Raw genomic sequence first — 25523 nt, 5'->3', positions numbered from 1 at the left:
TAGTGTGAAGGGCCACCAGTAGTAGTCCCAGGCTGACGGTGAGGGTCCCATAATGAGGATCTCGGTTTTATTGAAGTTCAGTTTGAGGAAGCTTTCCCTCATCCAAGTGGCCACAGCTTCCATCCCGTCTCTGAAATTCTTCCTGGCTGTTGATGGGTTCTCGGTCATGGAGATGATCAGCTGGGTGCCATCAGTTTGGGAGACGATACTCATCCCATAGTTCCTGACAATGGTGGAAAGTGGGATCATGTATATGTTGAACAGCGTGGGGCTTAGTGATGATCCTTGGGGTACTCCACAGCTGATGTTGGTGGGCTCTGATCAGTGAGGTGGGAGTCTGACTCTTTGTGTTCTACCAGTCAGGTAGGAGTGAATCCATTGAACTGCTTTGCCTCGTATGCCTGCTTCGTGTAGTCTGGTGCATAGTGTACGATGAGATACTGTATTGAAGGCGACTGAGGGATCGAGAAGGATGAGGGCTGCTGTCTATCCATGGTCGAGGAGGGAGATTATGTCATCTGTGGCTGCTAGCAGGGCAGTTTTGGTACTGTGGTCGAATCCCGATTGGGAGATGTCTAGGATGTGTTGACATAGCTGAGTGTTGATTGTTTTCTCAGCGACCTTAGCTGGGAAAGGTAGCAGTGAGATGGGGCGGTAGTTCCTGAGGTAAGCCAGGTCGGCTGTGGGTGTCAATACAAGTGGGTGAATCTCAGCGTGATCCCAGTCTTCAGGGCAGGTTGCTGCTTCAAGGGAGCAGTTGATGGTCGTTCACAGTACTGGCGCAATCGAGCTCCTGGCCTTGTTGAAGATGTAGTCTGAGCAGGAGTCAGTCAAGGCTCCGGAGTAGATGCTACTCGTGGTAGAGAGGGTATTGTCAGCCATGAGGAAGGTGCAGGTGTGCAGGAATCGAGTGGTTTCGGATAATTCTCGTGGGGTCAGTTTTGGTGAGTTTAGGGCGTCTTGGGGTCTGAAACTGTTGTAAATGTCCTTGATCTTCCTATGGATGAAGGTGGCCAGTCTGTTGCAGAGTTCCTGAGGTGGAGAGATGTCGGTGGTCTCGGCCTCTAGTTTGGAAAATTCTTTGATTATGTTAAAAAATTCCTTCGTGTTGTGAGAGGTTGAGTTGATGAGGTCTTGTAAGGCATCCTTCCTGGTGCTCCTGATCAGGCTGTGGTGGGATCTTGTGGGGGTTTTCAAAGTTGCCAGGTCTTGCGGAGACTTGTTGTTTCTCTTTTTCTTCTCCAGCCTCCTGCATGCATGCCTAGACTCCTGGAGGGTTTCTCTGTGGTCTTTTGGAGTGGAGCTAGGGCCTCTGCACAGTTGGTGATCCATTTGCGGAGGTTCTGGGCTGATGTGTTAGAGTCTGTTGTGTCAGGGGGAGGAGAGTTGGTAAGGAAGCTGGTGAGTTGCTGTTCTGGGATGTGATTCCATCTTCTGTAGGTTGGGTGTGTTAATTGAGTGTGCACTGTGGGTGTGGAGATGGAAAAATGGATGCAGTGGTGGCCGGTCCAGTGTAGCGGGGTCAAGATGCTAATGGTGATGTTGCTGGTGGTAGAAAAGATGGAGTCGAGAGTGTGTCTTGCTGTGTGCATTGGTGCATTGATCAGTTGCTTAAGTCCAATTGTGTCCAGGTTCTCAAGTAGGGTTGCAGTGTTGTGGTCGCTGTGATTGTTGAAATGGAAGTTGAGGTCTCCTAGAAGCAGGTAGCTGCTGGAGGTGAGTGCATGGGGAGCTATGAGTTCGATGATGGTGTCACTGAACTCTGGTCATCGTCTGGGTGGCCTGTAGATGAGGGTGCCGTGGGTGGTGGTCTTTGGGGTGGTGTGCACTTGGAAGTGCCAGTGCTCCATGATGGGGGTGGATTTCTGTGTGTCCACCGTCAGTTGGAGGGTGGACTTTTGTGCGATGGCTATGCCACCTCCAGGTCTGAAAGGGCAGTCCTTGTGTACCAGTTTGTAGTCTCAGTTGATGGTGATGGCAATGTCCGGGTTGGATGTTGTGTTGGTCCATGCCTTTGTGAAAAATGTGATGTCCGGGCGGGTGGTGTCTAACAGGTCCCAGATCTCGACAGCCTGTTTGTGCAGTGAGTGGATGTTCAGGAGGCTGCATTTGAGGTGATCCTCGGATGGTTCTTGCATTGTGGCGATTGGCTTTTGGTGAGCGGAGCAAGTGAGGTGGCAACGGTGGCAGGAGAAAGGCCTGTGAGTGTTCTTGGGGTAGGCAGAGTGAGAGTTGCTCTGGCATCCAGGGTTCAGAGCAAGAAGGATCTTGGTGTCGTATCACTGGGTGATGCGAGATCCAGGGTCCGTGGCACTGGGCACAGTCCAGGCACGGACGTGCACAGACAGGCTTGCCTTTGGGGCTCCATCAGCCCGACCGAACAGCAGCCACCCTTAAAAAGGGAAGGGAGGAGGGGGATTGGTAAACTGTGAGATGGGAGGGCAGAAAGTACTACAAGGGTGGGTAGCAGGGCCATGTGGGGAGGAGCGGTGGGTGAAGCGAGAGCGAAAGAAAGTAAAAAGTGACCAAATTAAGCAAAAAAGAAAGAAATACAGATTAAAGGCAGAAACAGGCAAAGTAAAAATGAGAGACAGACAGACCTGATAGGTGCCAGTGGGCACTAGGCCACCAGGAATGAGACGCAGGCAGAGGCGGGCCTCAAACACAGAGCTGGCAGACTCTGTGAGTAGACAGGCAGGCAGCAGCAGCAGAAGTGACCACGCAGGGGGAGCAACAACACTGGCCAAAAGGTCAGTTCAGTTGCCCCTCACAGCGAAGTGGCCACCCTTAAGAAGGGGAGGGAGGGTGGTATTGGTCAGCTTGGAGACAGGAGGGTGGGAAGCGCTATGAAAGCAGGGCTGCGGGGGCAGCAGTGGCAGGGAAAGTGAGAGGAGCAAAACAGGTTGAAAGAGAGGGAAAGCAGCTAAATTAAGCAAAAAAGAAAGATAAAAGGCAGAAAGAGGCAAAGTAGAGCAAAAAGAAAGGAATAAGGATGAAAGGCAGACAGACCTGATCTGACAGATGCCGATGGCCACTAGGCCACCAGGGATGAGGCACAGGTAGGGCCTGTAGGTGGAGGCAGGCCTCGAACACAGAGCTGGAAGGCACTGTGATAAAAACACGCTGCAGCAGTGGCCATGTAGGGGGAGCGTCAGACGCTGGCCAAAAGGTCAGTTCAGTCGCCCCTCACTGTGCAGCGTCCACACTTACTAAGGGGAGGGTGGGGAGGATTGGTCAACTGGGAGGATGGAGGGTTGTAAGCACTACAAGGGTGGGGCCACAGGGGCAGCAGCAGTAGGGAAAGCAAGAAGAGCGAAACCGTGAGAGAAAAAGAGGAAAAAGAGGCAAAATTAAGCAGAAAAGAAAGAAAGATAAAAGGCAAAAAGAGGCAAAGTAGAGCAAAAATAAAGAAATAAAGATGAAAGGCAGGCAGACCTGTCAGATACCGATGGCCACTAAGACATCAGGGATCAGGCGCATACAGGTGCCTGCGGGTGGGGTCAGGCCTCGAACACAGAGCTGGCAGGCTCTGTGAGGAGACAGGCAGCAGCAGCAGTGGCCACCTAGGGGGAGTGACGGATGCTGGCTAAAAGGTCCTTCCATCTTTCATTGTTTCCACTAATGCATCCATCCACCCTTTCAGCTTTTCAGCCATCCATTATTTTACCCATCCTGCCTTTTACATTTCTAGTCAACATTTCATCCATCAACCCATCCCTGACCTTCAAATCATTCATTATTTCATCCTTGCATCCATCATTTTTCCTTTCCATTCATCTTTACTTTGCCTTTCATTCCTTCCTTCTTTACAATCTCCCTTCCTTCTTTCTGACCCTCTTTAACCCTGCCGTAATTCATTTCACCTTTCTTGCTTTTGATCTTTCCTTCCTTGTCTGCAAGTTTTCTGTTGTAATGTTCTCAAGTATGGTATAACCCTGTATTGTGCCCCTATTGCCCCAATTCCAAGTGTACTTGCATCCATTGTAACAGCACATTTTCTCAAAGTCTCAATGGGACTAGAATGCCTACCTCACACACTTTTTTATGTTTTCAAAGCACAATTTCTGTAAAGCATTCCATACAGAATTCACAGGTTTTTTTTAAACATTTTTTTTAATTCTTGGTTTTGAATGCAAAATGTTTCACACATTTCAAGTTCTACTCAATCAAACCCAAGAAAGATCTTAGTTGTTCCTTGTCCTGTGGTGCTGGTGTGAGCGTGTCTGACCCTATTTGGTCTTTTATTAAATTATCTATAAGGGAACCTTTTGACTATGCTTAGAGTGATTCCACCATGTACACAATCTTTACTTATAAACTGACCAACAGTAACATAACATGATCAACATTATCAAAGCTTTAAGTCAGTAATCTTTACCTACCATGACACATGTGGCCATAAATAACCATGCCGTTTAGTAAACTTTAGAAAGTTTATTTCCCTATATTAACAATGCTAATATCACATAAATTAGTCTCAACACCTAACGAAATGCACATACAAACAACACTGGCTGGCCAAAACGTCAACAGAATCTCAATTTAACTAAAGCATTTATAATTAAGCATTCAAGAGTTATTGTGCAAATTAGTAAAATCAAGAAATGGACAATAGAAATAGCACACATCTAGTTTCAACAGGTGAGCAAAATCTACTCTTTGTTAATTATATTGACAACACATTTGGGCACGCTAACCAACCCTCCAATTAGAATGCCATGTTTGGGCTTTATGCAAAACAATTGAGTCAAAAGTTAATTTGGAAAACATCTAAACTAGTGCTCTAACAAATTAGCGGTTGGTACCTAAAAGAAAGAACAAAAATTTACAACAGAAACAATTGCATTTCGTTATATCTCTCACCAATGGGCCAGCAAGCTGCAACTTCTCTTCGTCAGCTGGACATCCATCTGGTCAGCAATGGGACAGTGAAAGGATTTGGCTCAGCCATAGTTGGGCTCTAAGTTAACTAAACAACTTAAAGGGCATCAAGCTAAAGAATCAGCATTAACGCAATTTCTCTATGAGGATGGTTATTAAGCTAAGGAATTAGCATTAACACAATTACTCTATGAGAATGGTTAGAGGAAAAGGAACATTGGGAACTACTCAGCTCCTCGAACAGGACCAATACAGGTCAAGAGTGGAATAGAACGAGCTCCTTCTCCTAAGTGCAGTCAGGCGAAGTTAAAACTCCCTAAAGGATCTTCTCATTCTGTCATTGGTCAGAAAATCTCACGTTTACAGTAAGACCAATAGTATCTACATTTTAAATCTAAAATATAACTAAACAGTCTTTCACACATCGATGATTGGCTCCTCTTATCCTGTTCCTATTGTTAGCATCGTCAGGTAACTTTTTAGTTGCAATCCTAGCTGTAGTCAGTGCATCCATTGTTAGCTCCTGGGAACATCTCCGTCTCACGCATCAAATCTACAAAGTAACAACTTCTAGTACAGAACATCTCCACAAGCAGTTCTCATGAAAAGGTTGAAGACATTTACAAATCGCTTGGTCAGCGCAGTGTGAACAATGAATAATATTAATTCTCTGCTTTCACAAGACATTTACGAACATTTAATAGGCCATGAAAATTAACATGAGGCTTGGTCGACTAGGCCCAAACTTCGTAATGAATCAAAAACTCAACATTATTTAAGCAAATACATAACATTATTATATTAGTATAACCCATAAGTACATTTTATTCTATGTGTGCACATTATTTAACTATAAATGTGAATTATATATTAATCTTTATATGCATTATGGTGTCCACTCAAGTGGGCACATTTTCCAAGGTACATGTTATTTTCTATGTTAGCCTACTTCACGTAAATTCTAAACCCATTAATCAATACAAATTTTTTAGTAATTAATTCAGCTTTCACACTGATGCTATTTTGAGAGCATCTAACAGATCTATCTTAAGTTTAATCCCTTCTGCCGACAGACTGTGACCAAGATACTCACTCTCGACTTTTGTGCCTAATTAAACAAGATTTACTCATGAAAAAATGTCGCAGTTTGCTCCTTCTCTTTTTCAACCTTCCAGTTTTTACTCTTCCTTCATTTCTAGTTGCCTCTCTTATCCTCTCCATCCTTTTTGCCCCCATTTTTTTCCCCCTCAATCTTCTTGACAGTGCATTGTTTATGTAGAAGTTTTCAGTCCTCACTCATTATGCCCCATCATAGTTTTCCTCAGATAGTTATTTATGCAGCACCCAGCTTACCTGACATCTGGGTCCACTGACTCCCTGTGACAGGGTCAGTAAAGAATGGAGGCTTTGAGGCATATCACTTTGGGCTATTACAGTTTTATTTAGAAATGTGTTCCTTTTACACAGTTGTTTTCCCTTTTCCTATTCTAGTGTTTCTTTTCTTTTAATGGAACATGTTTGTAACTCTTCCGGGATTATTCTTGTTCTTGACTCTGTTTCTTCTCTCTCCTATCTTGACTTTCAGATGGACGTCTCACAGACCAACCGTGGAGGCGTATAGGAGGCAAGGAGAAAGAAAGCAGGCATTTAGCAGGTATGTTTCATTTTGATTCTCTTTTCCTTTCTTTTTTTCTAACCTCTGTATTTTCCTCTCTCTGCTGCCTCTTCTCGCTTTCCCCCTCTCTCTGGCTTACTGTACAACAATATTTTTTTATTTTCCTTCTCCTTCCTTCTCTTTTCTTTTGGTGTCCTTCTTCCCTTTCTCCCTACTCCGGATTGTCTTGTAGCCTCTTTTCTTTTCTCTCACTCTCTTTCTCTCTCTTTCTATTGTCTTGATTGCCTCGACTTGCTCTTTTCCCTTGTGGTTAACTAATTATATCTGTTATATTCTTTCTTTGAAGGTATCTGGTGCTCAGTGAAAATAAATTATCAAAACAAAATAAGCTCTGTGCCATTCTGTGATTTTTTTTCCTACGTCCCCACTCCCTCCTTTTTTTTTCTTATTTTAAATCTCCTGCCTTCCCGTGTTCCTGTTCGGCCTTAGCCCGTACCTGAGTGGGCCACATTCTTCCCAGAACATCGCTGGCCCTTCCGCATCTCCTTTCTCCAAGGCATCCTCAGCACTCGTTGTGTCTGTAGCAGTTGGCGCATCTATTCCTTGCAGTCCTGTTCCTGGTCCCACCTTCATGATTCCTCCGTCAGCCTCGTTTGCCGTCCTCCGTCTGTTTCCTTCTCCCGCTGCACTCCTCTCGCTTCGCTCCTGTATGGGGTTTAAAACCCCTACTGCTTCTGGGTCCTCTTGGCGGTTCCGCTTCCCAAGAGATCCTGCCTCTTCCGGCATGACGCTTGCACTCTCCTGAGTGTCTCTGGGTTATTCCTCATCCGGCGCTAGTCTCTGCGCATCGTCACACTCCCACAATAGCTGCTAGAGTGGGGGGTTCACAGCACCACTGCTCCTACAGTGCTCACACTTCATATTTCACATGGGAAAAAAATCTGCAACCACAACTGCAATTTAGTAAAAGCTCATACGGACTGATTAAGTTAGTAAATAATTTCATAAAATTAATTACAATATTGGATCAGATAAGAATGAAAAATAATTCTTAATCACATAACACTAAAGTCAATTTAAGTTCCTGGCAATATGGAAATATATGGAATGTCAATAAGGTTTGTAATAAGATTTCCTCCTCTTCAACCTGGCACTTTCATCAGGGCTATGGCCGAAGGGTAGACAGGACTACATGTGAATGTGGACAGCTTAGAAGAGAAGATGGACCAGTCAAGAAAGTGACCTGTAAAGGAAGTTCACAATGAAACTGGTCTGTAACACTAATACACTGAAAAAAAAACACACTGCAAGAATCCTCTAGCACTTGCTAGCGCAGGTGTTTTAATTGGAAATTTATTGAGTGTTTAAGTACTTTGAATAATGAGTTATGTTGAAAATGAATAACGTAGAAAAAATAATGCACGCATTTGAAAAAGTGACCTCGAAGAATGTGAACCAGTGTTCACGAAATGTACTAATTAATGATTAATACTTATGAAATATTGAAAATGAACTAGACTAATGTAGTAATATGTCATATTCAGGGTTATGAAGTATGCTCTAGCTTTAGCAATTGTAGGCCTTAACTTAGCGAGCTTGTTGGCATAGTCTTGCCAGGCCTCATGCAGAACCTGTATTTCTTAGCATTTAATACAAATGCTGACTGAATGAATTAAACTGTGAAACGTCCACTGTCTTGTTAAAAGTTCTTAACAGAAGCTTTTCGTGAGAACCAACTGCAAGGAGATGATGTTACCGCTAATGTAACAACTTATGTGTAATGTGTGTGAGCCATACTTTCCCAGGATGAGAACAATGAAGATACTGATTGGAGCTGACGATGTAACAATATTGTTACCTGACGAGCTGGATGATGGGAACATCGTAAAGCGGTCCAATCAACTGCATGTGAAGAGTGAAATATTAGAATTTATAGATTTGATATAGAAATATTATTGGGTAAAGTATGAATGTACAATTAACTGACCAATAGGGAATTAGAGGATAATTTTGGTAACTTTGACATAACAACGTGACAGAGGAGAATTATTCAGACCTATTACGATTTGAGATCTTGAGAGACCTGATTTTGAGAGATTCAAGATTCATTCTGTCATTGGGCTCATACTCTCTGACTGAGAACCTGATGCCTTGCTTATGGACTGATGACCTGAGGACGAAGACTGATTCTGCTTTGCTGACCCATACCTAGGATAGGTAGATATAATGAAACATGACTGTTATTCATTTTATGCCTTTGTTGCAGCTGACTCTGCTATTGATTTGCACTTTAGCTTTAGATTGTGTTGTGGTTTAAGCTTTGATTGCATTTCTTCCGCGCTTTGGACAACCAGTGTTGTTTTATATGTGTTTCATTTGATTTTGAGATTAATCTAAATGACTTTGGTTTTGTAAATATAAGGGAAATAAACATACTAAACTTTTATTAAAGGTGTGGTTATTCATGGCTGAAAGGTCATAGTGCATGACATTTACTGACTCCAATGATTATTGATTTTATTGATTACTAATGATCATTGATTATCAAGTATTGATTATTGATTATGTACTGGAGCTATGGTGAGAACCTCTTAATTATGAGTCAAAAGGTTCATCAACCTATTCGCGTCCCCTTGTAAGTTTACTTATTAAGATCTGACGCACTAACACACTCATAAACTTCTGTTTGACCAATCTGATACTACCTAGGAGCACAAAACTACAGCAAAGGCACTTGTAGATAAAGAATTCATGCATGGGATTCTATAACAATATGAAGTCCATTCAAAGCTCAAATCACTAAACATTGCAAATTACAGAGAGAAATCCAAAGCTCACACTAATGAGAAGGTACTGCTGGGTGAAGCTCTCACTGCTATAGTTCTCTCCCACAAAGGTGGTCTAGCTTTCACCTGCAGAGCTGCTGTGGTTGAGATCTATGTCACCTTACCTGAGTGGCTGCTGTCGTATCTCATTGGTTCAGGAGTCTGTTAACTCCTGACAATCACTCACAGCAGTGCTTTCTGGTACTGCTGCTCCGAGTAGATTAAGGAGCACTCCTCTCCATGCCTTGGAAGATAGCACCCCTGTTACAAAATTTGGTCTCATGCTGTTGCTGTCCATGACCACTTCTGACGTGGGCCACCACCTCAGGACCTCAAGATTAGGGCAGACTGTGCTAGGATGTCAGTGACAAGTCCTGACATACAGGACATCTCCCTTGAACTGTGCTTGCCTGACTGTTCTCCCATTGCACCTGATCATCAGCATTCCATTCATGGTGTAAGATGAACTAGTGGTGGCACCTTGGAACCATGTGGTCCAGGAGTCCAAAGTCTGATAAGAGTGTCCTAAGCAGTGCTGCCCAGTTCTTCACAGAACCCTTTGATGCTTGTGGCATTGACTCTAACTATAGACTCTGCAAGAGCACTGCTAACCAATTGCAAGTGGTGAGCAGGAGACAGACTTGTGTGGGTTCCTAGAATGAAAAAATCTGGTGGGGCCTTTTGTTCCCTGAATTCTCCTGCATGGCTCCACTTCAAACTTACACTGTATGAATGTCATCTCCTTTGCCAACAATCTGCTCCTCACCTTTGCTAAGAAGCAAACTATTAGTTTATTGAGCTGAAATGGAGTATACTGCACAGTCTCTGTTAAATTACATAGGGAATAAAGTACATTGTAAGTACATTATAAGGATATTGCAAGTCAAAGAGAAGTTCTATTACCATATAGAAGAATGCAGCTGAAGACCAGGTTTATTTATAAGGTTATGGAACTCTCCTGAAAATATCCGTATGATGTATGCCTGGAGGTTCATTTGTCCCATATCATACATGGTCACACCATCACCTTTCCACAAACCACTTAAAAACCTTGTGTAGCTCTTTCTTATGAAAGAGCGAGCATGTTTGCAAACTTGAAGAATATAAATAAAACCTCTAGTGCTAAATTAAACACATCAAAAGTCTGTTAGAAAATTGTTGCAAACAAATATTAGGAACAGTTCAATGCAAGCCAATTTTTTCTTTAAAAAAAAGCTGCAGTAGAGTGGATGTGTAGAAACATGCAGAAAAAATCTATCTTTTCTCTATCTAAGGAGTGGAATAAATAAGCATAATCTCTCTGCTTGTTATTGTAGGCTTTTTAAAATGAGCAGGAGTAATAAAAACAATGTTCTGTTTGTTCTTTTAAAAACCTGCTTTAATTCCTCTCCGTGACCTGACCTGCCTTTCCAAGCTGCTGTTGGCTCTAGCAGCAGACAATGTGATGTCAGAAGTCAACAATAATAAGCTTATAATAGGCGAGTTCTGACAATCTTTTCTTTGTAATCAGTGACTTGGTGCACCACAAGTCGCCAGTTATAAAGAAATTAGTGACTGCTGGTTACACATGGTTTACAGAACCCCACACATTATAATTACAATTACTACAGACATTCAGCACTCCCATAGTTAAAATCACCCTTATTTATCTAAAGATGCACCTTAACTTACTGACACGTGTGGGCGTTGGATCTCCTAAATTAGGCTTAGGTGACATGTAATAGGGCTGTGACATCTACTATCCTTAGAGGTTGACTCAAATCTTTTGACTCAGACAGGAGTAATAAGATCACCAAATCGAACAATAAGAACAAATAGCAATAACAACAACAATATAGTCAGTAATTTATACGCACCAGGACCTATGTGGCCATGAATCACCACACCATTTTAGTAAAATGTAAACATTTATTGCCCTTATATAAACAATGCCAAAGTCACGTAAATAATGCACACAACCAGATGATAGCAATAAAAAGAAACAACACAGGCTGTCCAAAATGTCTGAAGAATCTCAGTTAGATAAGAGCAATCACCATTAAACACTCCAAAAGAATTATGCAGAATCACTACAGAATTATTTGAGAAGTAGCATCAGATTTAATTAATTGTGCAGTTGAATCAATCATAATCAATTAATAAACATTAACCCCTTCGCTGCCAGGCCTTTTCCCCCTCCTGTGCCAGGCCTTTTTTTGCCTATTTGGGGCAGTTCGCGCTTAGGCCCTCATAACATTTTGTCCACATAAGCTAACCAAGCCAAATTTGCGTCCTTTTTTTCCAACATCCTAGGGATTCTATAGGTACCCAGACTTTGTGGGTTCCCTTGAAGGAGGCCAAGAAATTGGCCAAAATACAGTGAAAATTTCGTTTTTTTTAAAAAAAGTGGAAAAAGTGGCTCCAGAAGAAGGCTTGTGGATTTCCCCCTGAAAATGGCATCAACAAAGGGTTTGCAGTGCTAAACTCAGCAGATTCCTAGTTTTCAGGAACAGGCAGACTTGAATCAGCAAACCCAATTTTTCAACACAATTTTGGCATTTTACTGGGGCATACCCCATTTTTGCAATTTTTTGTGCTTTCAGCCTCCTTCCAGTCAGTGACAGGAATGGGCATGAAACCAATGCTGGATCCCAGAAACCTAACCATTTCTGGAAAGTAGATGAAATTCTGAATTCAGCAAGGAGTCATTTGTGTAGATCCTACAAGGGTTTCCTACAGAAAATAACAGCTGAAAAAGAAAAATATTGAAATTGAGGTGAACAAACCATCAATTTTTCTCTACGTTTTACTCTGTAACTTTTCCCTGCAATGTCAGATTATGGAAAGCAATATACTGTTACGTCTGCTGGACTCCTCTGGTTGCGGGGATATATAGGGCTTGTAGGTTCATCAAGAACCCGAGGAACCCAGAGCCAATAAATGAGCTGCACCCTGCAGTGCGTTTTCATTCTATACCGGGTATACAGCAATTCATTTGCTGAAATATAAAGAGTAAAAAATTGCTATCAAGAAAACCTTTGCATTTCCAAAAAGGGCATAAGATAAGGTGCTGAGGAGCAGTGGTTAATTGCACATCTCTGAATTCCGGGGTGACCATACTAGCATGTGAATTATAGGGAATTTCTCAAATAGATGTCTTTTTTACACACTCTCCTATATTTGGAAGGAAAAAATGTAGAGAAAGACAAGGGGCAATAGCACTTGTTTTGCTAATCTATGTTCCCCCAAGTCTCCTGATAAAAATGATACCTCACTTGTGTGGGTAGGCCTAGCGCCCGCGACAGGAAACACCCCAAAGCGCAACGTGGACACATCCAAAATTTTGGAAGAAAACAGAGGTGTTTTTTGCGAAGTGCCTACCTGTAGATTTTGGCCTCTGACTCAGCCGACACCTAGGGAAACCTACCAAACCTGTGCATTTCTGAAAACTAGAGACCTAGGGGAATCCAAGGAGGGGTGACTTGCGGGGCTCGGACCAGGTTCTGTTACCCAGAATCCTTTGCAAACCTCAAAATTTGGCTAAAAAAACACATGTTCCTCACATTTCTGTGGCAGAAAGTTCTGGAATCTGAGAGGAGCCACAAATTTCCTTCCACCCAGCGTTCCCCCAAGTCTCCCGATAAAAATGATACCTCACTTGTGTGGGTAGGCCTAGCGCCGGCGACAGGAAACACCCCAAAGCACAACGTGGACACATCCAAAATTTTGGAAGAAAACAGAGGTGTTTTTTGCGAAGTGCCTACCTGTAGATTTTAGCCTCTAGCTCAGCCGGCACCTAGGGAAACCTACCAAACCTGTGCATTTCTGAAAACTAGAGACCTAGGGGAATCCAAGGAGAGGTGACTTGCGGGGCTCGGACCAGGTTCTGTTACCCAGAATCCTTTGCAAACCTCAAAATTTGGCTAAAAAAACACATGTTCCTCACATTTCTGTGGCAGAAAGTTCTGGAATCTGAGAGGAGCCACAAATTTCCTTCCACCCAGCGTTCCCCCAAGTCTCCCGATAAAAATGATACCTCACTTGTGTGGGTAGGCCTAGCGCCGGCGACAGGAAACACCCCAAAGCGCAACGTGGACACATCCAAAATTTTGGAAGAAAACAGAGGTGTTTTTTGCGAAGTGCCTACCTGTAGATTTTGGCCTCTAGCTCAGCCGGCACCTAGGGAAACCTACCAAACCTGTGCATTTCTGAAAACTAGAGACCTAGGGAAATCCAAGGAGGGGTGACTTGCGGGGCTCGGACCAGGTTCTGTTACCCAGAATCCTTTGCAAACCTCAAAATTTGGCTAAAAAAACACATGTTCCTCACATTTCTGTGGCAGAAAGTTCTGGAATCTGAGAGGAGCCACAAATTTCCTTCCACCCAGCGTTCCCCGAAGTATCTCGTTAAAAATGATACCTCACTTGTGTGGGTAGGCCTAGCGCCAGCGACAGGAAACACCCCAAAGCGCAACGTGGACACATCCAAAATTTTGGAAGAAAACAGAGGTGTTTTTTGCGAAGTGCCTACCTGTAGATTTTGGCCGCTAGCTCAGCCGGCACCTAGGGAAACCTACCAAACCTGGGCATTTCTGAAAACTAGAGACCCGGTTGGAATCCAAGGAGGGGTGACTTGCGGGGCTCGGACCAGGTTCTGTTACCCAGAATCCTTTGCAAACCTCAAAATTTGGCTAAAAAAACACATGTTCCTCACATTTCTGTGGCAGAATGTTCTGGAATCGGAGAGGAGCCACAAATTTCCTTCCACCCAGCATTCCCCCAAGTCTCCCGATAAAAATGATACCTCACTTGTGTGGGTAGGCCTAGCGCCGGCGGCAGGAAACACCCCAAAGCGCAACGTGGACACATCCAAAATTTTGGAAGAAAACAGAGGTGTTTTTTGCGAAGTGCCTACCTGTAGATTTTGGCCTCTAGCTCAGCCGGCACCTAGGGAAACCTACCAAACCTGTACATTTCTGAAAACTAGAGACCTAGGGGAATCCAAGGAGGGGTGACTTGCGGGGCTCGGACCAGGTTCTGTTACCCAGAATCCTTTGCAAACCTCAAAATTTGGCTAAAAAAACACATGTTCCTCACATTTCTGTGGCAGAAAGTTCTGGAATCTGAGAGGAGCCACACATTTCCTTCCACCCAGCGTTCCCCCAAGTGTCCCAATAAAAATGATACCTCACTTGTGTGGGTAGGCCTAGCGCCGGCGACAGGAAACACCCCAAAGCGCAACGTGGACACATCCAAAATTTTGGAAGAAAACAGAGGTGTTTTTTGCGAAGTGCCTACCTGTAGATTTTGGCCTCTAGCTCAGCCGGCACCTAGGGAAACCTACCAAACCTGTACATTTCTGAAAACTAGAGACCTAGGGGAATCCAAGGAGGGGTGACTTGCGGGGCTCGGACCAGGTTCTGTTACCCAGAATCCTTTGCAAACCTCAACATTTGGCTAAAAAAACACATGTTCCTCACATTTCTGTGGCAGAAAGTTCTGGAATCTGAGAGGAGCCACAAATTTCCTTCCACCCAGCGTTCCCCCAAGTCTCCCGATAAAAATGATACCTCACTTGTGTGGGTAGGCCTAGCGCCGGCGACAGGAAACACCCCAAAGCGCAACGTGGACACATCCAAAATTTTGGAAGAAAACAGAGGTGTTTTTTGCGAAGTGCCTACCTGTAGATTTTGGCCTCTAGCTCAGCCGGCACCTAGGGAAACCTACCAAACCTGTGCATTTCTGAAAACTAGAGACCTAGGGGAATCCAAGATGGTGTGACTTGCGGGGCTCGGACCAGGTTCTGTTACCCAGAATCCTTTGCAAACCTCAAAATTTGGCTAAAAAAACACATGTTCCTCACATTTCTGTGGCAGAAAGTTCTGGAATCGGAGAGGAGCCACAAATTTCCTTCCACCCAGCGTTCCCCCAAGTCTCCTGATAAAAATGATACCTCACTTGCGTGGGTAGGCCTAGCGCCCGCGACAGGAAACACCCCAAAGCGCAACGTGGACACATCCAAAATTTTGGAAGAAAACAGAGGTGTTTTTTGCGAAGTGCCTACCTGTAGATTTTGGCCTCTGACTCAGCCGACACCTAGGGAAACCTACCAAACCTGTGCATTTCTGAAAACTAGAGACCTAGGGGAATCCAAGGAGGGGTGACTTGCGGGGCTCGGACCAGGTTCTGTTACCCAGAATCCTTTGCAAACCTCAAAATTTGGCTAAAAAAACACATGTTCCTCACATTTCTGTGGCAGAAAGTTCTGGAATCTGAGAGGAGCCACAAATTTCCTTCCACCCAGCGTTCCCCCAAGTCTCCCGATAAAAATGATACCTCACTTGTGTGGGTAGGCCTAGCGCCGGCGACAGGAAACACCCCAAAGCACAACGTGGACACATCCAAAATTTTGGAAGAAAACAGAGGTGTTTTTTGCGAAGTGCCTACCTGTAGATTTTGGCCTCTAGCTCAGCCGGCACCTAGGGAAACCTACCAAACCTGTGCATTTCTGAAAACTAGAGACCTAGGGGAATCCAAGGAGAGGTGACTTGCGGGGCTCGGACTAGGTTCTGTTACCCAGAATCCTTTGCAAACCTCAAAATTTGGCTAAAAAAACACATGTTCCTCACATTTCTGTGGCAGAAAGTTCTGGAATCTGAGAGGAGCCACAAATTTCCTTCCACCCAGCGTTCCCCCAAGTCTCCCGATAAAAATGATACCTCACTTGTGTGGGTAGGCCTAGCGCCGGCGACAGGAAACACCCCAAAGCGCAACGTGGACACATCCAAAATTTTGGAAGAAAACAGAGGTGTTTTTTGCGAAGTGCCTACCTGTAGATTTTGGCCTCTAGCTCAGCCGGCACCTAGGGAAACCTACCAAACCTGTGCATTTCTGAAAACTAGAGACCTAGGGAAATCCAAGGAGGGGTGACTTGCGGGGCTCGGACCAGGTTCTGTTACCCAGAATCCTTTGCAAACCTCAAAATTTGGCTAAAAAAACACATGTTCCTCACATTTCTGTGGCAGAAAGTTCTGGAAACTGAGAGGAGCCTCAAATTTCCTTCCACTCAGCGTTCCCCCAAGTCTCCCGATAAAAATGATACCTCACTTGTGTGGGTAGGCCTAGCGCCCGCAACAGGAAACACCCCAAAGCGCAACGTGGACACATCCAAAATTTTGGAAGAAAACAGAGGTGTTTTTTGCGAAGTGCCTACCTGTAGATTTTGGCCTCTAGCTCAGCCGGCACCTAGGGAAACCTACCAAACCTGTGCATTTCTGAAAACTAGAGACCTAGGGGAATCCAAGATGGGGTGACTTGCGGGGCTCAGACCAGGTTCTGTTACCCAGAATCCTTTGCAAACCTCAAAATTTGGCTAAAAAAACACATGTTCCTCACATTTCTGTGGCAGAAAGTTCTGGAATCTGAGAGGAGCCACAAATTTCCTTCCACCCAGCGTTCCCCGAAGTATCTCGATAAAAATGATACCTCACTTGTGTGGGTAGGCCTAGCGCCAGCGACAGGAAACACCCCAAAGCGCAACGTGGACACATCCAAAATTTTGGAAGAAAACAGAGGTGTTTTTTGCGAAGTGCCTACCTGTAGATTTTGGCCGCTAGCTCAGCCGGCACCTAGGGAAACCTACCAAACCTGGGCATTTCTGAAAACTAGAGACCCGGTTGGAATCCAAGGAGGGGTGACTTGCGGGGCTCGGACCAGGTTTTGTTACCCAGAATCCTTTGCAAACCTCAAAATTTGGCTAAAAAAACACATGTTCCTCACATTTCTGTGGCAGAATGTTCTGGAATCGGAGAGGAGCCACAAATTTCCTTCCACCCAGCATTCCCCCAAGTCTCCCGATAAAAATGATACCTCACTTGTGTGGGTAGGCCTAGCGCCGGCGACAGGAAACACCCCAAAGCGCAACGTGGACACATCCAAAATTTTGGAAGAAAACAGAGGTGTTTTTTGCGAAGTGCCTACCTGTAGATTTTGGCCTCTAGCTCAGCCGGCACCTAGGGAAACCTACCAAACCTGTACATTTCTGAAAACTAGAGACCTAGGGGAATCCAAGGAGGGGTGACTTGCGGGGCTCGGACCAGGTTCTGTTACCCAGAATCCTTTGCAAACCTCAAAATTTGGCTAAAAAAACACATGTTCCTCACATTTCTGTGGCAGAAAGTTCTGGAATCTGAGAGGAGCCACACATTTCCTTCCACCCAGCGTTCCCCCAAGTCTCCCAATAAAAATGATACCTCACTTGTGTGGGTAGGCCTAGCGCCGGCGACAGGAAACACCCCAAAGCGCAACGTGGACACATCCAAAATTTTGGAAGAAAACAGAGGTGTTTTTTGCGAAGTGCCTACCTGTAGATTTTGGCCTCTAGCTCAGCCGGCACCTAGGGAAACCTACCAAACCTGTACATTTCTGAAAACTAGAGACCTAGGGGAATGCAAGGAGGGGTGACTTGCGGGGCTCGGACCAGGTTCTGTTACCCAGAATCCTTTGCAAACCTCAACATTTGGCTAAAAAAACAGATGTTCCTCACATTTCTGTGGCAGAAAGTTCTGGAATCTGAGAGGAGCCACAAATTTCCTTCCACCCAGCGTTCCCCCAAGTCTCCCGATAAAAATGATACCTCACTTGTGTGGGTAGGCCTAGCGCCCGCGACAGGAAACACCCCAAAGCGCAACGTGGACACATCCAAAATTTTGGAAGAAAACAGAGGTGTTTTTTGCGAAGTGCCTACCTGTAGATTTTGGCCTCTAGCTCAGCCGGCACCTAGGGAAACCTACCAAACCTGTGCATTTCTGAAAACTAGAGACCTAGGGGAATCCAAGGAGGGGTGACTTGCGGGGCTCGGACCAGGTTCTGTTACCCAGAATCCTTTGCAAACCTCAAAATTTGGCTAAAAAAACACATGTTCCTCACATTTCTGTGGCAGAAAGTTCTGGAATCTGAGAGGAGCCACAAATTTCCTTCCACCCAGCGTTCCCCCAAGTCTTCCGATAAAAATGATACCTCACTTGTGTGGGTAGGCCTAGCGCCGGTGACAGCAAACACCCCAAAGCGCAACGTGGACACATCCAAAATTTTGGAAGAAAACAGAGGTGTTTTTTGCGAAGTGCCTACCTGTAGATTTTGGCCTCTAGCTCAGCCGGCACCTAGGGAAACCTACCAAACCTGTGCATTTCTGAAAGCTAGAGACCTAGGGGAATCCAAGATGGGGTGACTTGCGGGGCTCGGACCAGGTTCTGTTACCCAGAATCCTTTGCAAACCTCAAAATTTGGCTAAAAAAACACATCTTCCTCACATTTCTGTGGCAGAAAGTTCTGGAATCTGAGAGGAGCCACAAATTTCCTTCCACCCAGCGTTCCCCCAAGTCTCCCGATAAAAATGATACCTCACTTCTGTGGGTAGGCCTAGCGCCCACGAAAGGAAATGGCCCAAAACACAACGTGGACAGAACATATATTTTTTACAGAAAACAGAGGTGTTTTTTGCAAAGTGCCTACCTGTGGAGTTTGGCCTCTAGCTCAGCCGGCCCCGGGAGGGGGGCGGAAATGGCCTAAAATAAATTCCCCCCCCCTAGCCCCCCCCCCCCCGGGAGCGACCCTTGCCTACGGGGTCGCTCCTCCTGCGTGACATTGGCGCCAAAAAACAAATCCCAGGCGCCTAGTGGTTTCTGCCCCCTTGGGGGCAGATTGACCTAAAATCGGCCAATCTGCCCCCAGGGGGGCAGAAATGGTCTAAATACAATTTGCCCCCCAGGGGAGCGACCCTTGCCTGATGGGTCGCTCCCCATCTCTAAAAAAAGAAACAACAAAAAAAAAAAACACAAAAAATAAATTGCCCTGGCGCCTAGAGGGTTCTGCCCCCCCCGGGGGCAGTTCGGCCTAATAATAGGCCGATCTGCCCCCGAGGGGGCAGGAATGGCCTAAAATAAATTTGCCCCCCCAACACCCCCCCCCCCCCGGGAGCGACCCTTGCCTACGGGGTCGCTTCCCCTGCGTGACACTGGCGCCAAAAAACAAATCCCCGGTGCCTAGTGGTTTCTGCCCCCTTGGGGGCAGATTGACCTAAAATCGGCCAATCTGCCCCCAGGGGGGCAGAAATGGTCTAAATACAATTTGCCCGCCAGGGGAGCGACCCTTGCCTGATGGGTCGCTCCCCATCTCTAAAAAAGAAACAAAAACAAAAAAAAAAAATTGCCCTGGCGCCTAGAGGTTTCTGCCCCCAGGGGGGGCAGAAATGGCCTAAAATAAATTCCCCCGTCCCCCGGCCCCCACACCCCCCCGGGAGCGACCCTTGCCTACGGGGTCGCTCCCCCTGCGTGACATTGGCACCAAAAAACAAATCCCAGGCGCCTAGTGGTTTCTGCCCCCTTGGGGGCAGATTGACCTAAAATTGGCCAATCTGCCCCCAGGGGGACAGAAATGGCCTAAATACAATTTGCCCCCCAGGGGAGCGACCCTTGCCTGATGGGTCGCTCCCCATCTCTAAAAAAAGAAACAACAAAAAAAAAAAAAACACACAAAAAAAATGTGCCCTGGCGCCTAGAGGTTTCTGCCCCCAGGGGGGGCAGAAATGGCCTAAAATAAATTCCCCCCCCAGCCCCCCCCCCCCTGGGAGCGACCCTTGCCTACGGGGTCGCTCCCCCTGCGTGACATTGGCGCCAAAAAACAAATTCCAGGCGCCTAGTGGTTTCTGCCGCCTTGGGGGCAGATTGACCTAAAATCGGCCAATCTGCCCCCAGGGGGGCAGAAATGGCCTAAATACAATTTGCCCCCTAGGTGAGCGACCCTTGCCTGATAGGTCGCTCCCCATCTCTAAAAGAAGAAACAAAAAAAAAAAAAAAAAACACCCAAAAAAAATTTACCCTGGCGCCTAGAGGTTTCTGCCCCCCCTGGGGGCAGAAATGGCCTAAAATAAATTGCCCTCCCCCCCAGGGAGCGACCCTTGCCTAAGGGGTCGCTCCCTTTGCGTGAAATTCACGCAAAGAAAAAACTCCCTGGTGTCTAGTGGTTTCTACCCCCCTTAGGGGCAGATTGGCCTCATCAAAATAGGCCAATCTGCCCCCAAGGGGCAGAAATGGCCAAAATATAATTTTCCCCCAAGGGGAGCGACCCTCGCCTAAGGGGTCGCTCCCCACCAAAAAAAAAAAAAAGAAACATAAAAAAAAAAAAAAAATGGTCCCTGGTGCCTAGAGGTTTCTGCCCCCAATGGGGGCAGATCGGCCTAATACTAGGCCGATCTGTCCCCAGGGGGGGCAGAAAAGGCCTTCCCGAAAATATGCCCCCCCTGGGAGCGACCCTTGCCCAAGGGGTCGCTCCCTTTTGTCAATAACAATAAAAAATAAAAAAAATCCCTGGTCTCTAGTGGTTTCTACCCCCCTTGGGGGCAGATTGGCCTCACCAAAATAGGCCAATCTGCCACCAAGGGGGGCAGAAATGGCCAAAATATAATTTTCCCCCAAGGGGAGCGACCCTTGCCTAAGGGGTCGCTCCCCACCCAAAAAAAAAAAAATGAAACATAAAAAAAAAAAACAAAAAAAAAAAATTGGTCCGTGGTGCCTAGAGGTTTCTGCCCCCAGGCGGGGCAGAAAAGGCCTTCCCGAAAATATGCCCCCGATGGGAGCGACCCTTGCCCAAGGGGTCGCTCCCTTTTGTCAGTAACAGAAAAAAAAAAAAATCCCTGGTGTCTAGTGGGGTTTCAAAAGCCGGATTGCAAGCAATCCGGCTTTTGAAACCCTCGGAGGGACTTCAAAGGGAAGGAAATACTTTTCCTTCCCTTTGAAGCCCCTCCGGGCCTCCCAGTGATTGAAAGAGAAATGCTTTTGCATTTATTTTTCAATCGCGCTGGAAGCAGAGCTTCCAGCGCGACTAGGGAGGCCCCTGTGACAAATCAGCGCGCGCTCGCGCGCTGACGTCACGGGGAGGGTGGGGGGGGGTCGGGGGTGGAAGGGGAAGGTCTTCCCCTTCCATCCCCGACTTGGGGGGGGAGGGGGGTGCACGGGGGGCGCGCTAGCGCGCCCCCAAGTTCCCCTGTGCCATGGACGAGATGATCTCGTCCAAGGCACAGGGGAACTGTAGCCTTGGACAAGATCATCTCGTCCAAGGCACAGAAGAGGTTAAATTCAATTATTGGGTGGAACATCCCAACTATCAATTCTAATTCTAAAAGCATGTGTGGGGCTTGCCTATGCATGTGCAAACATTATAATAAGACAAAGATAATTTGGAAAACACCTAACTATGGAGTTAACAAAAAATGCACTTGGATTTCTAAGGAAAAACCCTTCAAAGAAAACAAATACCTCTCCTAAAAGTGACAGCAGTTAGAAGACTCTTCATCAGCGGAGCACAAGAACAGCAGGTCTTCAACAATCATCATCAGGAACATGGAAAGGGCACAGTTCAGTAATGTTGAGCCTAAAGTATATAAATTATTAGAATCATAAGTCATAAAAGGACATAACTTCATCTGCCAACTGAAACAGAACTAGAACTGAACCTAGACTGAAAAAACTGATCTTACATCATTTAAGATTTTGCCTAATTAAAGTCCCACAAACCACTAGCAAGACTCCTGTTTAAAGTCCCACAAACCACTAGCAAGACTCCTGTTAGACAAGACTATGAGGTGTGCCAATGAGCAACCAATTGATTTCTTCAGTTTAAGGCTTTCTCCATTTTTCTTCCAGATAGGCTCACGTTGACACTCTTCTCCGGACGACAGTTTCCGCAAAACATTGCAGAAAACAGCACAGAACATGACATTTTTGATAAAATTATTTCCTACAAGAAACTAAGGCCCGTTGTTAAAACTTTCAATAGTTATCACAAGGAAATACAGAATGAGCAGAGTGAAAGAGCAGTAGATTTCCACTGTGAGCTTTCATTTGGATATCTAATAAACAATGTTTGCAAAATAATTGAATAAAGTCAACATAACATCTCAACACTATGCATGTGAAAAATACTAAAAGTACTAAAACATAGGCCTTTTGACTAATGTTAATAAATGAAGAATAAAACAATTCTAATATTCAAAACATAATTACCATTTCATGTCAAGTGGTTATAATGAATCATAATGTGTTTTATTTATTAATTCACATAGAGCTCGAGATGGTAGACACCATGTCAACCACAATTTCAACATGCATGTTTTACATCTCTAGCACAAGTTTCTTTAATTAGGCCTTTTAATACACATAATTTGTTATGTTTTGTTTACTCGTATTTTATTAATAATGTATGCTCCCTAACACATGCAAGGATGCTGTGGTAGATTTGCACCTTTTGTTCTTTCATACTGTAATTCTGTCCCTCAAAGCCTTATGAGTGGCAATGCAACACTCTACCAGGCTATATTGGCAAAACTTAGCAGAATGTCTTTGAAAGTGGTGGGCTGGAAACACCAGCCATGAATTGCACTAAGTGACTGAACCAGACTTTCTCTAGAGGGGCTTGGAATAGGCCCAAGAAAAACATGGTGCCAAAAGAGGCATTTGATAGCTTTACTTTCATACAAATTTGATAAGAAGCCATAGGTTCTTAAGTAGCACTTTTGAAATATTCCAAAGAAGCCTGCCGTGTAGCTTCCTATGAGAGTTGCAGGTTTGTCTGTCCCAAAAAGGTTTTGAAAAGTAGCAGCAATAATACAATGTAAAAAAACGACTTCCCAATCTAATCTTTGTCTCTATAAAAAGAGATGTAGAACTTAGTTGCATTTATAATAACTATCATCTACAAGTCATAAGGTCAAATCATTGCAAGGACAACTCATCCCTTTATACAGGGACTAAGCTTCGGACGGGGGTTGTCTGGGGTGTGACACCCTCCAAATAAATACACTCGGCTTGGTAGTTAAGTCTGACAGACCAGAGTCGGGTCTGCTGTCTGTCAGATTTTCCAGTTATCCTGATTTAAACTATTTAAGTATTGGATCGGGAACTAAGATATAAATATTTAGTGACCAAAAGAACAGCAAATCTGCACCCAAAGAAATCCTCCAAATGTAATGCTTTTTAGAATTCACAAACGTTGGTAGTAGTAGGCGTGGAAAGTTTTGTCAATCTCAGGTATCAAGGCAAACTACTGGAAAACAAAACACCAAAAGGCGAAGGCACAAATGTTTGATAATATTCTAACCACTGGCGTGCTCTTGTAGTGGCACTCCAAACCATTATTTTTTAACCGCTATGTCACTCTGGACAAAGGGCCTACTTCAGGGTTTGACCGACAGGGTATAGGCACAAACGGCAGCAGAGGACTTTACGTCGCATTCTTGCCTTTTCTCAAACCTCCAAATTTAGAGGTGTATGTGACATCTCTATACATTGTCCCGAACCACAGTCATAGAGGTGTCTGTCGATTGTAAGAAAAGTTTGACGAGCAGCTCTGTCAAACACAATGGCTGACTGTCAAACTTTTTCAAAGTTTATTATTTTTCAAAAACAAAATTTCAAAGCAGGATTTGTTTTTGGGACACACCATGGGAGTTCTCATCCACAATGTGGGGATGTTTTTCTCTTTTTATCGTCACTCACCACAGGAATGTACCTGGCAGTGAAGGGCAGTAAAAAAAGCAATCCCACTGTTCATTGTAAATGAGGCAGAGAGTTCAGTACCTTACCGCAGATGGCACCTACCCTGTCAGTGAATGTTTTACAGTGATGAAGTAAGGTCCATCAAACTCAAAAATAATTTAGTGGAGGACCTGTTCGCCAAACTCTAAATTAGTGTCAGAAGCCCACTTAATGCAAATCAGTGTTGACCCTGTTCCTCATCAGAAGAGTCAATCCTGAACCTTTGTCATCTCACCCTTTTACCCTGTGGCCCACTGCTTACTCCCTGGAATCGGAAAATAGGAATGCCTGTTATTTGAGGTGGTTATAAACAACAAAGTTTGATAAGGAATGCCTGTTGTCCGTGGTAGTTATATACAACAGATTGTGAAGAGACACTCTATATAAAAACAAGTGATTATTATTTGATTATGTCGTATATACCAACTCCTGGATGGGACCATACAAGATCTATGGGAGGCTTTTCATTCCTTAGTGTAAATTAATACATTTGTTTTGCAATGTAGATACTGAAATCTAAATTGCTGTTGGACACTCTAAAACGTTAGCCAGATAAGTGAACTGAGAAAAAGCCACATGATCAATTGCCCAAGATCACAACGTTGTACAAATAAGGAAATCAGAGTTTCAACCCATGTTTTTAGTGCTGAAGTTTGCCACGCAGAGGTTAGATATTATGCCATCCGGCAACCTTTATGCTTATTGCAGAATTTACAACACACAGAGTAAGGGCTACAAAGAGTGAATCTTATTTTTTATTTGTTTTCTTCTTGATATTAAAGTTCTGTAAACACAACAATTACAACATAGCAACGTTTCAAAATGTCTTCAACAAGGTCTGCTTATTCTCACATCAAATATTGTGTCATGGTGTATTGGGTGATATATACAGAAACGTGAAAGTGCACTGGATATCTCAAATGTAGTTGCACTGCTGTTCTTTGTAAAGATGAGAAAGTGTCTTTATTTAAACAAGAGGGACTGAGGAAAAATGTAGAAAAAAACTCATGAATCGTTGCTTGATTTATCAGATGAATAGTAAGAGTTTTACTCATTCTCTACGATGGATGAAAACCAATAGCGTCATCATGTACTAACTACTTCCTGTGCATCTCTGACAATTATTGGATGTATGTGCCTGAGGTTATAGTGCTACTGTCTGCCAGAGATACTTCTAAGCAGCATGGGGCTTTGCAGAGACACAGGCCTAGATTTCCATTGGAACACTTGAAGCAGGTGACACTTAGTTGTCTACGCCCATAAGCACTGGGATAGTATTGCATATTTTACCAGTATTATGCAATCAAAACGTTTCATGAATAAAAATTACGTACACGTACACTTTCATAGAGGGACTTTTGAGTCAGCCCTCTTCGTTCATTAGTTTGTTCAACTGCTACTCACATTTTGTTTCAGTCCCCTGCAGGATACTGGATGGGACAATGGGTCAGCCATTTCAGCTACTGGCTCTCCTGCACTGTGAGTAATGGAATTTTATCTGATCACGTGTGCACATTTGCTTAAGAAGTGCAATTCAGTGGCAGTGCTAGGGTATCAATGCTTTTATTTGCCAATTATTCACCATGCTTTAAACTTTTCATGTTGATTTAGTCATTCTCTTACGTTGAAGCTA

The sequence above is a fragment of the Pleurodeles waltl genome, chromosome 1_1 (genome assembly GCF_031143425.1).
Source record: "Pleurodeles waltl isolate 20211129_DDA chromosome 1_1, aPleWal1.hap1.20221129, whole genome shotgun sequence".
NCBI lineage: Eukaryota > Metazoa > Chordata > Amphibia > Caudata > Salamandridae > Pleurodeles > Pleurodeles waltl.
The sequence above is the reverse complement of the archived record's forward strand: the minus strand, read 5'-3'. Positions refer to the sequence as shown.